The sequence below is a fragment of the Rhipicephalus microplus genome, chromosome 5 (genome assembly GCF_043290135.1).
Source record: "Rhipicephalus microplus isolate Deutch F79 chromosome 5, USDA_Rmic, whole genome shotgun sequence".
Taxonomy (NCBI): domain Eukaryota; kingdom Metazoa; phylum Arthropoda; class Arachnida; order Ixodida; family Ixodidae; genus Rhipicephalus; species Rhipicephalus microplus.
This window is the reverse complement of record NC_134704.1, coordinates 104,791,309-104,805,960: the sequence shown is the minus strand read 5'-3', so window position 1 is coordinate 104,805,960 and position 14,652 is coordinate 104,791,309.

The window sequence follows — 14,652 nt, the reverse complement described above, 5'->3', positions numbered from 1 at the left end:
TAACTTCAGCCGTCCACGACGATAATCCTTCGAAAACCACGAACTGTGACCGGTTTATCAGAAAGTCTCTTACCCAGTTCGTAATTTCCCCATCCCCAATAATGTTCTGCAATTTCGAAATCAGTTTAGTATGACATACTCGATCGAACGCTTTTGCTAAATCAAGTAGAATTACGTCAGTTTGGCCACGGTTGTTTATACTGAGTGCAAGGTCGTGGACAACCTCGGTAAGCTGCGTGATTGTTGATAAACCTTTCCGGAAGCCATGTTGATGGGGGGACAGAAGATTGTTGTTTTCTAGAAAAATAGTTAAATGCTTAGCGATTATATGCTCTAGTATCTTACATGACGTACTGGTGAGGGATATAGGTCTAAAATTAGAAGGAACAGCGGTATCTCCGGTTTTGTGTATGGGTATCACCTTTGCTATTTTCCATTCTGATGGCAGTTTTGCTGTTTCTATAGATTTGCGATAAATTATGCCGAGGCATTTACTGCACAGTTCTGCGTATCGAAAAAGAAATTCATTTGCAATATCATCGTGGCCACTGGCTTTCTTCGTGTCTAGATTCAAAAGTAGGTTAAGAATCCCGGGGTCGCTTATAACTAATGGTTCAATGGGAATTCGGGTTGTAGGCAAGGCCGCAGAAGTGATGCCATTGTCATCAGTAAAGACAGATTGAAAATAATCGTTGAAGACATTGGCCTGGTTTGTTTTATCGCTATCGCTTAAACACGACTTTGTTTCAGCGGCAGGGCGAAAATGTTTCCAGAATCGGTGAGGGTTGTTTTTTATGTAACACGGAAGTGTTGAAGTAAAATATTGCCTTTTGGCGAAGCTAGCTTTTTGTTTGAAGTCTGTAATAGCACGTGCTAGGTTAGATGCGGTTACTGGATTCTTGCCTTTCTTTTTGAAGTTAAGAGGCTTGGCGTAGCCTCTTAACTTTTCGCTTTGCGTGTAAAACTTCGCGGGTTATCCAAGGATTATGTTTTTTTTGCCTTTTTGTTTTCAGTGGGACAAAGTGGGTAACGCAGAACACAACGATAGTCTTGAAGCACGACCATAGATGATTTACATCAGTCGTTGGATGTATAGCAAGGTTTGAAAAGTTTTCAAATTCGTGAGCTAAGTAGGTTACAATGCTGGCATCATCACCTTTAGGGAAATTTCGTACAGTAGTTACTGATGAACGTGGTGTTGTGTCATATCCTAGTTGGAGCTGACAGATTGGTATGCGGTGATCTGATATCCCCGGAATCACATTGACGACTGATTTATTTAACGGGAACTGGCCACTAATCAATATAAGGTCGAGTACGCTTTTTGTTTGATCTTTTATACGTGTTGGCACAAGCACGACTTGTTGTAGATTAAAATTTTAAATTAAATCAATAAGTGTCTCCGATGACTGTGACGTGTACTGCATGTTGTTCCAATTTATGTCGGGAAGGTTGACGGAAGATCCTTCACATGGGGAAACAAAAAAAAACAGAGAGCTAGACTAATGGACTTCAGTTAAACAGTACTGAGCAGGATTTTTTATAGAATTTTTAGGGGCGCAGCTCTTTAAAGCAGCGCCCGTTCGTCTCTTGTAGTAGTGCGTAACATGTCTTTCGCTTTGACCTGCAAGGTGGTGTCGGTGGGAGATTTCTCCTGTGCGTTGTTGAACAATAAGAAATTTGCAACGTGTGCGTTAACTAAAAGCCGAATTCTCCGGTCTCTCATTCCCCATTAGCAGCCATTGGCATGTACATTGAGCACTATCCGACAAGAAAGGGTTGCTACGTTATACTCGCTGGCCATAACCTCCTTGGTTTTAGAAAGGTTTAGTGAGCGTTGGGCCGCAGTGCCATGAATACAGTAAACTAGTATATACCATGAACTTGAGATGGTTAAAAGTGGGAAGTAGACACGAAGCGCAGGCCGTGTGCCATCTCTCGTTTAGTCCTCGGAATGTCCTCTGGATGGCGGTGCTTCTATATCCGGAAAATACGATGAAAAGATGCGAGATGGTGGTACTTCGAGTGTTGACTAGATGGACAAACGGACACACAGACGGATGCATGGACGGACGCGCGGATGACTGCACGGATGGATGGATGCATGGACAGACGCAGGGGAGGATGCATGGACGAACGCAGGGACGGACGCACCGATGGACGTGTGGACGCACGAACAGACGCACGCACGGATGAGCGGGTGGACGCACGGATGGTCACACAGACGGGCGCATGGGCGGACGGAGGCATGAACGAATGGATGGGCAAAGGTTTAGCGAGCATTGAGCCGCTGTGCCATAAATACAGTGAACTAGTATATACCATGAACTCAAGGTGGTTAAAGGTGGGAAGTAGACACGAAGCGCAAGCCATAAGAAAGTGTGCATGTGCCAGTTCGCGTTTAGTCTTTGCAATGTCCGCTGAATGGTGGTGCTTCTATATCCGGAATATATGATGAAAACATGCGAGGTGGTGGTACTTGGAGTGTTGATTAAATGGACGAAAGGACACACAGACAGACGCATGGACGGACGCACGGATGGCTGCACGGACGTATGGACGCATGAACGTACACAGGGGCGGATGCATGGATGAAAGCAGGGATGGACGCACAGATGGATATGCGGACGCATGAAAAGACGCATGCACAGATGGGCGGATGGACGCATAGACGGTCACACAGACGGACGCATGGACGGAGGGAAGCAGGAACGAATGAACGCACGGATGCTTCTCCCCACTCTCCATCATTCACCGCGTGAATATGCTGCCTTTTTTTCGTAGTAGCTAATCGCGGTTACCTTGGCCTAGGAATTATTCAGAAGCCATCGCAAAGAAAACTATGCTCACGAAGACGCTATCTAGGTTAAAGTAAGACGAATATGGATGTCCGTAGAAGATGCCTGGTGGCTCCCACCAAATGGATTGTTCATTTATTTTCTTGTGATCGTAGTAGGTGCTCTTCAAGTGAAAGTTGGCGCGCGTAAGGTGATTGTAGAAATACAAGATAATACAATGCACAATCTCTTGCTGTTGAACATTGCTGCCTATAGTATTTGGCGGCTGCAGTGATTCGCTGCTTTCAATCTAACACCACAAAGTGTTTGACGTTGCGCCGCAGAGCGTATTGGTGGCTCTGTGCACTATTTCTGGAGCATCTTTTGCCTTTGTTTTTTGAGCCCTCGTGCGATATGACCCTTTTGGCGGAACTCACGTAAAAAGAGAGAAATTCTCTGTTCGCGGAATACTCAGGGTAAACTATGTCCCGGGTAAACGCGACGGCAGCCAACGAACAGCACACGCGAGATATATTAGAGCGTCCCACGTTCTGGTGAGCGAGAGTGATTAGCTTATCGTTACGCTCGGCTCACGTCTGCTCAAATGTAGGAACTTCTACGCCAGCACGAGGGAAAATGTGAAGCACACAAAAAAAAGGGCTGAACAAACACTTCCGCAGCGAATTGACTTCCGGGTGCAGAAAGCTGCGATTACTGATAACACTGGGCACGGCTGTTGTACACTCGGCTGCTGCCTCTAGCTGAGAAAATACAGACTGTGCCTTCATACATTTATTTCAGGAGCGTATACTTTGGTTTCACACGGGCGACATTTCGCTCATAGTTTCTTGTTCCGACAACCCCTACACGCTGTGCCGCTCAGTAGGTCGAAAAAAAAAAACAATTGTAGGGGGCCAGTTGGTATGAATCCCTCTTGGTAGGAAGCGCAGCCACTATTACACAAAACACACAAGACAAGCAAGTACTTGGGTTGTGTGTTCTGTGTAATAGTGGCTGCGCTCCCAACCAAGATGAAAAAAAAACTTAAAAAAACACACCCCGGTATTTTGCCTACAAAAGGCGAACTCGTAACCAAAACTGCGGTGATAAATAGACGCTTGGGCAACTTTAAAGAAACCAGGTGTCAGACAAGAGCATTACTGTTTGGTGATGTTTATCAAAAGACTTAATGTTTAAAAAAAACATCCTGTATAGCTCCAGTTGCCTAGATGCAAAGAAAACAACAACAAAGGTGAGTTCGTGCTATTCTTTTGGCGCGTGCACATTTGCATATACAGAAATCTTTACCGCTGTGGTACGCTAGACACTAAACGTGATCAGCGGCGTATGTAAGCATGGTAATTACATTTCGCTGGCATTTCTGCTGGATTAAATTAAAATGAAAAAAGCACAGTTCGTGTAAATACAGTTTATGATAGCCTTATTGTGCGCTGTATTGTAAGCAAACTTGTGCAGTTTTGTTGAAGCACGGCCTTTTTTTACTTCCAAACGTTCCCATGTGGTCATCTCGCATTTTCACTGAACCGGATGAACCACCGTTCATAAAGATGAGTTCATTGAAGAGCATGGCGTGCCCGAAATTTTACCAGGAAGATATGTTCGTGCATTTCTCACAATAAAATGATGCGCATCAGGCCCACATATTCGTTCCAGTTGCCGTTTCACGCTTAAAAACTTCGGTCATTCTAAACTCCATCTATAACGTTTGTCTAGGCGACGTGAGAGATCATTTTCTTTGATTTTAAAGTTGAACATATTCAATGAACAATGCTTCGTTCGAGTGAGAATTAGACTTGAAACCAGGATTTAAAGGTGGTCTAGCAGCGCTCTTGCGACGTATTGGGTGTGCGCAAACATTAGTGGTCCTAGATATCAGTAATACTACTCCAAGCAGAAATTGTTTTTTCTAAAACCCCCAGGTTTCTGGTATTGCTGTATCTTCCGAAGCCTTCTGTAGCTATTAGCTTTTGAGAAACAATTTTGCTCCAATAAATCTAGTGAAAACGTGCCTACAGTTTGCTACATAATTTTTTTGCTTAAATCGTAAAAAATCAGCCACAAGAATGTCGTAGTTGAAGTGCATGGGATTTATTTCTTTGCCAACAATAATTCTGTTTCTTTCACATGTTTTTGCTATTCTATCAGAAAGAAGAGTTCTTATTACGTACACTTAGTTATCTCAAAATGCGAATTTGCATGCTATTCGTAGGCACAACGATTCCTTTATTAGAACACAAGACTATATAAGTTAATACTATATAGTCGAAAAATGTGCCTATCTATTCCAGATAAACCTTCACCATTTTGTTATAAATCTCTAGAATATAGATAATCTGAGCTGCTACTAATTTCTCGTTTTCGTGAATGGTCGCTCTTAATTTCCAGGCATCCTTTTTTTCTTTCTTTCTGCTGTTTCCCTCGTGTTTATTAGTTACGGCGTCTATAAATTAGAGAGGAGTTTGTGTTCATGCTTTTATGGGTGTTAATAGGTTTTTGAGAGCATGTTGATTTGACAGGCGAAATCGTTATAGCAAAAAATGTTATTATAATCCCCCTAGGTAACGCTAATTATGATCTCCTAGGTCACGCTAAGGCGTGAGGCATAATTAGAGTTGGGCAATCTAAGGGGGTATATGTTGCTTTGATGAAGACACCTTGCATTCATAGCGAAAGCATGGTAGACAATTTCGACTGTATAAACCTAGTTGGACATTCCGAACGAATGCAAAATATGCCATAAAAGTTTTAATACTCGCACTTTTGATAACTTCACATGCATATTTACTGTTTTCGGCTCCTGGCACACATATTTTATGGCCTTTCCTCTGCCACGCCCATCAGTGTTATGGCCAAGTACATTAAAAAGCAGGATATGTCTGCTGATAACTGGGCACCGCATCCTAGAAATTTTTGTTTGCAAGTGTGTACAGGGTCAGCACTTTCTGCTTCAATGTAACAACAGCAAAAATTTGTTTTCTTGTGGCAGCCAAGGCTTGTTCACATAAAAAAATTTTCATAATCACCTGAAATCCTTAAAACAGCACCTGAGCGTGGAAAAACCTCTCACTGATTTCAATTTCCACGAAAGCTCATGATTATTCAGTACATTCCACCGGAGCAACTAATGAATTGACGAAATTCCTTCAAACGAAAGTGTTTCATGCAGACAACCATTACGAACTTAGTCTTGCATTTCCATGACGGAAAGAAGTCGACAAATTGGCACGGTGTTATAGCTAAAAAAAGCACTGTTCACGGAAGTTGAATCGATGACCTCTCGGTCCACGCAAACGGATGCCAGGCACGTGAGCCACTGCATCACAGTCCCACGCTTTACAGCCTTCAAAATCGCACCTTCTATGTCTCTTCTCTCACAGTGGTTTTGATCAGTGGGGTGGTGTCACCCTTGGGGAGCGCTAAACGTGCATAATGATCGTGGCGTCCGCGATTAGCCGCTGCAATGCGTCGTTGCTACAGATTCGCCCATCCACCTAAAAACGTTAGCAGTCGAAGTGAAATTTCGTTAACTGGAGAATAGAGAAAAATCAAGAGACCCGGCGTTTCCAATTTTCACCACATTCTTCCTCAAGCGTCAAAAGGTTGCAGAGAGGCGGCGCTTATACGCGATTTCCTTCCGTGTGTGAGATGTTTGCTGTGACTCGTCGCAAGCCCTCGTAGTAGAGGGAGTATATATATATATATATATATATATATATATATATATATATATATATATATTGACGCGTGTCTACATGTGGACGATAACGATGATGGGGCATTTAGTGGGCACGAGGTAGTGGGCCTCTAGCTTCTCTCGAGGCTGAAAAAGACGATCTTGTGACTGAGCTGTCGAGGACACGCTGCTTTCGTCGTCCCAATGTGTATCTGTGTTTTATTCGCGTTGTACCGCGACACTGGTGGAGGCGCTGAGACGCAACCCTGTCTGATGCTCCACACGCCCGCTGGGAGCCGCTCATCGAGTCCAAACTCATTGTCACCTGTAGAAACACCGGTGCATCGCTCCAGTCGACGGTTGCGAGGCCTCGCGCCAGAGCTGACTCACTCACCGGAACCTGCTAGGCACCGCACAGCTCAACCAATGGCCAACGCAAGCTCGCAACAGGTGCCCCAAGGCAGCTTTCCGACGCACCCATCTCAGGTGACCCTCTTTCAACCCCTCGTTCCCGATCGCTTTAGTGGCGGTGTCCATGAAGACGTTCACGACTGGCTTGACCACTATGAGCGTGTTGCCAAGGTAAATCATTGGTCGGAACAGGAAAAGCTTTCACCCGCCTATTTCTACCTTGACGACGGTGCTCGTACTTGGTATGAGAATAGAGAAGTCAATCTGTCAGCTTGGCCCGACTTTCGAGAGAAGTTCGTCGATACCTTCGCCAATATCGATAGAAGGGACCGTGCGCAGCAGTTATTGGAGCTACGGGTTCAAACACCCAACGAAACCGTTGCAATGTTTGCCGAGGACATGACTCGTCTCTTTCAACGAGCTAACCCGCACATGACGGAAGATAAAAAGTTGAGTTAGCTCATGCGCGGTGTCAAGGAGCAGCTTTTTGCTGGGCTACTGCGCAACCCTCCGACTACCGTGGTTGACTTCATTTAGGAGGCTACGGCTATCGAGCGGGCCCTTCATCAACGCTGCAGGCGATATGACCGCATGCCCTGCAATGTCCCAATCAATGCTATCGCCATGACGTCTGAGAGTCAGAGCTGCTTGCGAGACTTGATTAGGGAGATAGTTCGCGAGGAACTGCAGAAGTTGCGGAATCCTGTTGCCGAAAATCCCATCGCATCGATCGCTGAAGTCGTACGCGATGAAATCCACCAAGCGTTGTCTACGGCTAGTCCTGATGCTCAGCAGCGTCCTATGAGCTACGCTGCCGCTCTCCGACGTCCACCACCCGCTATGCCGACGCCGTACCACCAAGTGCCGATGGCCCCTTCGTATCCGCCGCAAGAGCAGACACTGCATCAACCACCTACGCTACAGCCATACAACCAGCCATCCACAGCCACCCCATGGGCATCGACGCGTCCACCGACCCGGAAAACAAATGCATGGCGCACCGTGGACAGGCGTCCACTATGCTTTCACTGCGGAGGTGCAGGACATATTGCCCTTCATTGCTGGCATCGAGGTGATTCATTCCGTCCTCAACGACCTTGGTTTGACGGTCGACGTGTCAATGACAAATACACTCCACGCCGTCACGACACCTCTTTCTATGGAGCCCGTTATCACTTTGAGGACGGCTCTACCACTGCAAAGAAGGCAATGCCTGCTCATCCTCCTGGTCCGAGACGTCAGTCCCGCTCTCCGTCCCCCACGCGTTCGCCTTTGTCGCACCACCGCACCTATGCGAACCTTAATACAAGAAGGTCACCTAGCCCGCGCCGGGGAAACTGAGAGCGGCGACCTCCGGGGGCAAGGTTGCAGGCCATAAAGATAACGACAAGAAGCCCCCACAGCACGACGCCATACAGCCGATAAGCCGTGAAAACGATGAAATTGTGACTGCTGACCTTAGTGTTCTTCTCGACGGCCAGAAAGTGACAGCTTTAGTCGACACTGGTGCCGACTTCTCTATTATCAGTCAGGACCTCGCCGACAGCCTCAGAAATGTGAAGACGCCGTGGACGGGCCCTTATATAAGAACAGCAGGAGGGCAGTTATTGATGCCCTCGGGAAGATGTACCACAAGAATTGACATCGGAGGTTCTCCTTTCACTGCGTCGTTCGTCGTTATCGCCGCATGCTGCAGAGACGTAATTATCGGCATGGACGTTTTACGGGAATATGGTGCCGTCATCAACATACCAGAGAGCTTGATTACGTTTTGCAACAGTTCGGGCTTACCCAATTCCCCAGAGGCGCGACCAAACCAACTGCGTCTTACTGATGACAATGTGGTCCTCCCTCCGAGGTCATGCACGCTTGTTTCTGTGGCCGCCGCTGCTCAGTTTGACGCCGAAGGAGTTGCGGACTGAATTAGCTCGCTGCTCTTCACCCACGGTATTTCTGTCGCACGAGGTATCGTCAGAGTTGCTGCTGGACGCACGGACTTGCTGCAGACCAATTTTAGTGCTGAGCGCCGGCATCTTCCTAAAGGCACGGCTGTCGCTTACTTCGACGATGTCATAGATGCCGAAGGCTGCTTGGCGGTAGTCGACGAGTCGCTAAATCTTGATTCAGTGCCTGTCCTGGACGTTAGCATTACTTTGCCAAAAGACGACCGACGCAGACTCCTTGAGTTACTGGCCAAATTTCAAGACTGCTTTTCGACAACATCAAGAGTTGGCCGCACGCCTCTAACCAGGCATCGAATAATTACCGAGGAAACGGCGAGACCTATTCACCAGAACCCTTATCGCGTGGCTCCAAAAGAACGTGAAGCGATACAACTGCAGGTAGACAGAATGCTTGAAGATGACGTCATTCAGCCTTCACAGAGCCCCTGGGCGTCGCCTGTAGTCCTCGTTAAGAAAAAGGACGGCAGCCTGCGCTTCTGTGTGGATTACCGGAAGCTAAATCAGGTGACCAAGAAAGACGTATATCCACTACCGCGTATAGACGACTCTCTCGACAGACTTCGACATGCTCGATACTTCTCTTCAATGGACTTGCGGAGTGGATATTGGCAAATTGAGGAGGACCCGAGAGACCGCAAGAAGACCGCTTTTGTGACACAAGATGGGTTATATGAATTTAAGGTCTTGCCATTCGGTTTGTGCTCAGCCCCTGCTACCTTTCAAAGAATCATGGATACCGTGCTTTCAGGGTTGAAGTGGAAAACATGCTTAGTATATCTGGACGACGTCATAGTGTTTTCCGCGACGTTTGACGAGCACCTTGAAAGACTTGAGTTGGTCTTACGAGCCATACAGTCCGCGGGCCTGACGTTGAAGCCTGAGAAGTGTCACTTTTGCTACGAAGAGCTGCGATTTCTTGGTCATGTCGTCAGTCATGCTGGTATTCGTCCCGATCCTGAAAAAATCGCAGCCGTAGACCAGTTCCCTATGCCGACCGATAAAAAGGCTGTCAGACGCTTTCTCGGCCTCTGCGCGTATTATCGACGATTTATCGCGGACTTCGCACGCATAGCATCACCACTAACTCGCCTAACAAGAGAAGACGTCACCTTTGAGTGGAATAACGAAGAGGAAGCTGCTTTTAACGATCTTCGCCAGCGACTACAAACACCCCAGTCCTTGCCCACTTCGACGAGAGAGCCCCTACGATGCTTCACACCGATGCTAGCAATGTAGGTCTGGGAGCTGTGCTTGTGCAGCAGCAAGATGGCGCAGAAAGGGTTATCGCTTACGCAAGCAGAACGTTAACACGTGCTGAGGCTAATTACTCCACGACTGAGAAGGAATGTCTCGCCGTGGTATGGACGGTTACGAAATTTCGTCCGTATTTATATGGCCGCCCCTTCAAAGTAATTAGCGACCACCACTCACTGTGTTGGTTAACTAATCTTAAAGACCCTACCGGCCTATTAGCGCGTTGGAGTCTCAGGCTGCAGGAATTCGACATGGCAGTCGTACATAAGTCAGGGAAGTGACATATGGACGCCGACTGTTTGTCCCGTTCACCCATTGAGTCGGCAACCCTACCCGAGGAGGAGGAAACATCTTTTCTCGGTGTCCTCGACACGACCACCATTGCGCAGCAACAACAAGACGACGCTGAGTTGCTTGGCTTAATTACCTACTTGGATGGCAGATCTCAGAAGGCGCCAAGAGTTTTCGCAAGAGCGTTGTCATCATTTTGTTTACGTGGCGGAGTACTCTATAAAAGAAATTTTTCGTCGACGGGATCTGCCTATCTGCTCGTCATCCCAGCAGCCCTTCGCACCGAAGTACTGAAAGCATGCCACAACGAGGTTACCTCTGGCCACTTGGGTTACACCAGAACGTTGGCCAGGGTACAGCAAAAGTATTACTGGCCAAGACTAACCACAGCCGTGAAGCACCACGTTCGTACTTGTCTCGACTGCCAGCGACGCAAGTCACCGCCAACTAAACCAGCTGGCCTCCTGCAACCCGTACAGGTCCCAATGACTCCATTCCACCAGATCGGCATGGACATTTTGAGCCCACTCCCTACGCCTACTGCAGGCAACCGATGGGTTATCGTCGCGACGGATTATTTGACCCGTTATGCCGAGACAAAGACTATCCAGAGAGGTACAGCAGCGGAGTTAGCAAGATTTTTTATCGAGAATATCGTACTGAGGCATGGTGCACCAACCGTCGTAATCACAGACAGAGGAACCGCATTTACAGCAGCTCTTTTGGACCATGTTTTGATGCTGAGTGGAAGAACGCATCGTAAGACCACCGCATACCACCCACAAACAAACGGGCTGACAGAGCGTCTAAACAAAACCATTGAAGACATGCTTTCGATGTACGTTGACGTCGAACACAAAAATTGGGATACAATCTTGCCTTACATAACGTTTGCATACAACACGGCCAAGCAAGAAACGACCCGCATGACACCTTTCAGCCTCGTTCATGGACGGGAGGTACGAACCATGTTAGATGCAATGTTACCGCACGAAGGCGACGACATCGTCCCGGACGCCGACACCTTTACAGAACGCGCAGAGGAAGCTAGGCAACTTGCACGTTTACGGATCAGCCAGCAGCAAGACTACGATGCAGGCCGCTACAATGCTCACCGCAGAACAGTCGTCTACCAAACTGGCGACAAAGTATGGGTCTGGACGCCCATACAAAAACGAGTACTTTCTGAAAAACTCTTAAGAAGGTACTTTGTACCGTACCTAGTTGTGCGACGACTGAGCGATGTCACTTACGAGGTTGTTCCCGACTGTTCGTATAGTACAGGGCGTCGCCGGCACCGTCCTGAACTCGTTCACGTAGTCCGCATGAAACCTTACGTCAGCGAGTGATTGCATGATACTTTAATTTAGGAAAAAAAAACTGCATTACAGACTGCGCATCGGGGCGATGCTCTTTGGGAGAGAGGCAAATGACGCGTGTCTACATGTGGACGATAACGATGATGGGGCATTTAGTGGGCACGAGGTAGTGGGCCTCTAGCTTTTCTCGAGGCTGAAAAAGACGATCTTGTGACTGAGCTGTCGAGGACACGCTGCTTTCGTCGTCCCAAGGTGTATATGTGTTTTATTCGCGTTGTACCGCGACAATATATATATGATGCTACGATGAATGGGAAACGTGGCCTGGCTCATATGCCATGTTTATTCCATTCTGCACGTCTTTCTTCTCGACCTCTACTAACCATCACTTGATACGTCACACGATGAATTTCGCGTTCGTCGATGCCTTCGTTGCAGTATATTTTGTTGTCGCATGAGGTTGCCCGCTTGGCAATGCTTGCTTTGCTGATGCTGCTCAGGGGATGGCTGTAGTTGCAAGCCTTCCGGAATGGGACATTCATTTACTTTTAGGTTTGAAGCGTCCTGTAGACAGCTGATGCATGGTGAACAGGTTTCTTGCTCTTCGGGCATGGTCGGTGGTGCGCCATCATTGCTAGCCTGCTCTTCAGAGGCTTCTGTGACGTGGTTGATTACGGACGCTTCTGAAAGACAACTGTGTACGAGGTTGATGTATGATTTGCTTCTGAATTGGTTCGATTCTTGGATTGGTGACCACTGCATGAGGGTACCGCATGTGACGTCGCATCACCAGGTTGAAAATGCAAATTTTGGCAAGTCTGCGGTGCCGTGGAAATGAACTCTTGTGACAAAAAACATTCAGAGTTGACAGACAGTTCATGAGGGGCTTCTTCTTCGCGGCTCACTATGAGTGGTTCTTGCGCCTGGTAGCATGCGACGTTTGATGCGTCTGAGTCTTCTGTGTTTGGAGTTTCTGGTGGCTGCGCACTGGACGGCAACATTGCAACAGGGGTAGTACGGTAAGGTTTGAGTTGTGAATGGCCCTCTTTCTGTGCAACTAACGATGCGAGCTGTTCTGGCGCATGAATCTGGGTGGTAAGTCGAGGGCTTGGCGTAGGATCGTCCGAGCACCGCAACCCCGACCATTGTGAGCGTGCTAGATGTGAGATGGCCATTTTGAGTCACGAAAGAGCCAAGCGATGGAAAACCAGGAGGCGGGCCAAGTCTGCGAGATGGGGAGTAAGCTCCTCCAATGCGTGAAGACTGATTTTCACTCCTTGAGTCATCTTGGCGTTGTTTGGTATTTTCCCCATGTGTCAGCTGGTCTGCCATGAACAAAGCGTCCTTATGACACGAATAGCGACAGTTAGGAGCCTTTGAAGAGCTGCGTCGTAGTAAACCAGGTGGTGGACCATGTATGCAAGACGAAGCATAAAAGGCATCAGTAGGGTGAGCGACGTCTCGTGTCGTATGTTGGTGCCACGACTTTGAAAATGCCGACTTTCGTGAAGAGAAACCTAATGGAACGCCACGTTTCTTGAGAAATAAGCGTGGACTGTGACGGCCGAGTTTGGTTGTATGCAGATGGTCGGTGATGAGGAAGTTTTGGTCATAGTCATTAAAACGGGTAATCATCTCCTCTTTGATTTTTTGCCATGACTCGTCGTTCTCGAATATGTGAATTAGGTAAAACTTGAATGCCTCACCGGAGATGTAGTCAGTGAAGTTGATCATTTCCCGTTCCGACCATTATGCAGCGGTTGCGTGGTGCTCGAACAGGTCGAACCAGTCCTGTACAGGTCCATCGTCTGCTGCTCCGGTGTACTTGGGGATGGGAAGGTCGTCGGATGGTGCTGTCATAATGCTGGTCTTGGTGTAGTGTTGGGATGTACTTTCGTGGTCCACGTTCGGTCACTGCGTCTTGCTGAGACATTCGGAGATGGTGGCGGGTTGATGAAGTGGCCGCCAGGTCTTCATCCTGTCGACTCGTGTGATGCTACGAGGAATGGGAGACGTGGCCTGGCTCATACGCCATGTTTATTACATCCTGCACTTCTTTCTTCTCGACCTCTACTAACCATCACTTGATACGTCATATATATATATATAAATATATATATATATATATATATATTTATATATATATATATATATATATATATATATATATATATATATTCTCAAGTAGATCCTCCATGAGCAGTCACAACGTGGTTTATTTCGACGTTTCGGCCTAGAGTCTGGCCTTCATCAGGATTGAGGGTGCAGTTTGTTCGTGCTCAGCTTTATACAATCTCGAATCATGGGATAAGAGAGAAAGAGGGGAAAAAACAAAAAAAGAAGAACAAAAGAAAAGAAAGAAAAAAGGAGAATATAAGGTGGACTCGCCCAGGCGCCCCCTTTCACGAGCACCCATCTATAAACACACCCTGTGACACTGATTGTAAACCTATCGGACACGAGTTTTTCACCTTACGAAGAAAAACTGCCATCTAAAGGAATAAGCTTCTGCCCTACCACAAAATTTTTCGATGAATTCCACTTGCTTTTAGACTTCGACAACTTCACTAGAAGCTTAAGGTTGCAAGAATATTTTTTGGACAGGCCTTCTAACCACGAAACCATTCACCGTCGTAAAAGAAATGATTGGACACTGAATGGTAATTGAGACAAGTGCCTTGACATTCATATCACCACAGTCCACGAATTCCACAGACAGAAAGGAAAACGAGAAAACTTGACAAAATCTGAAAAAAAAAATCAGTGTGAGAAATCTGGCATTTAGGACCGACATAACAATAAAACCCGCTGACAAATGAGGAGCAATATTAGTCCTTATTACAACTAACTACTTACAAGAAGCATACCGCCAACTAGACGACTCAAAACTTTACGAAAGCCACCCAGGCAATCTGACAGACGAATACAAACGTATCGTATCA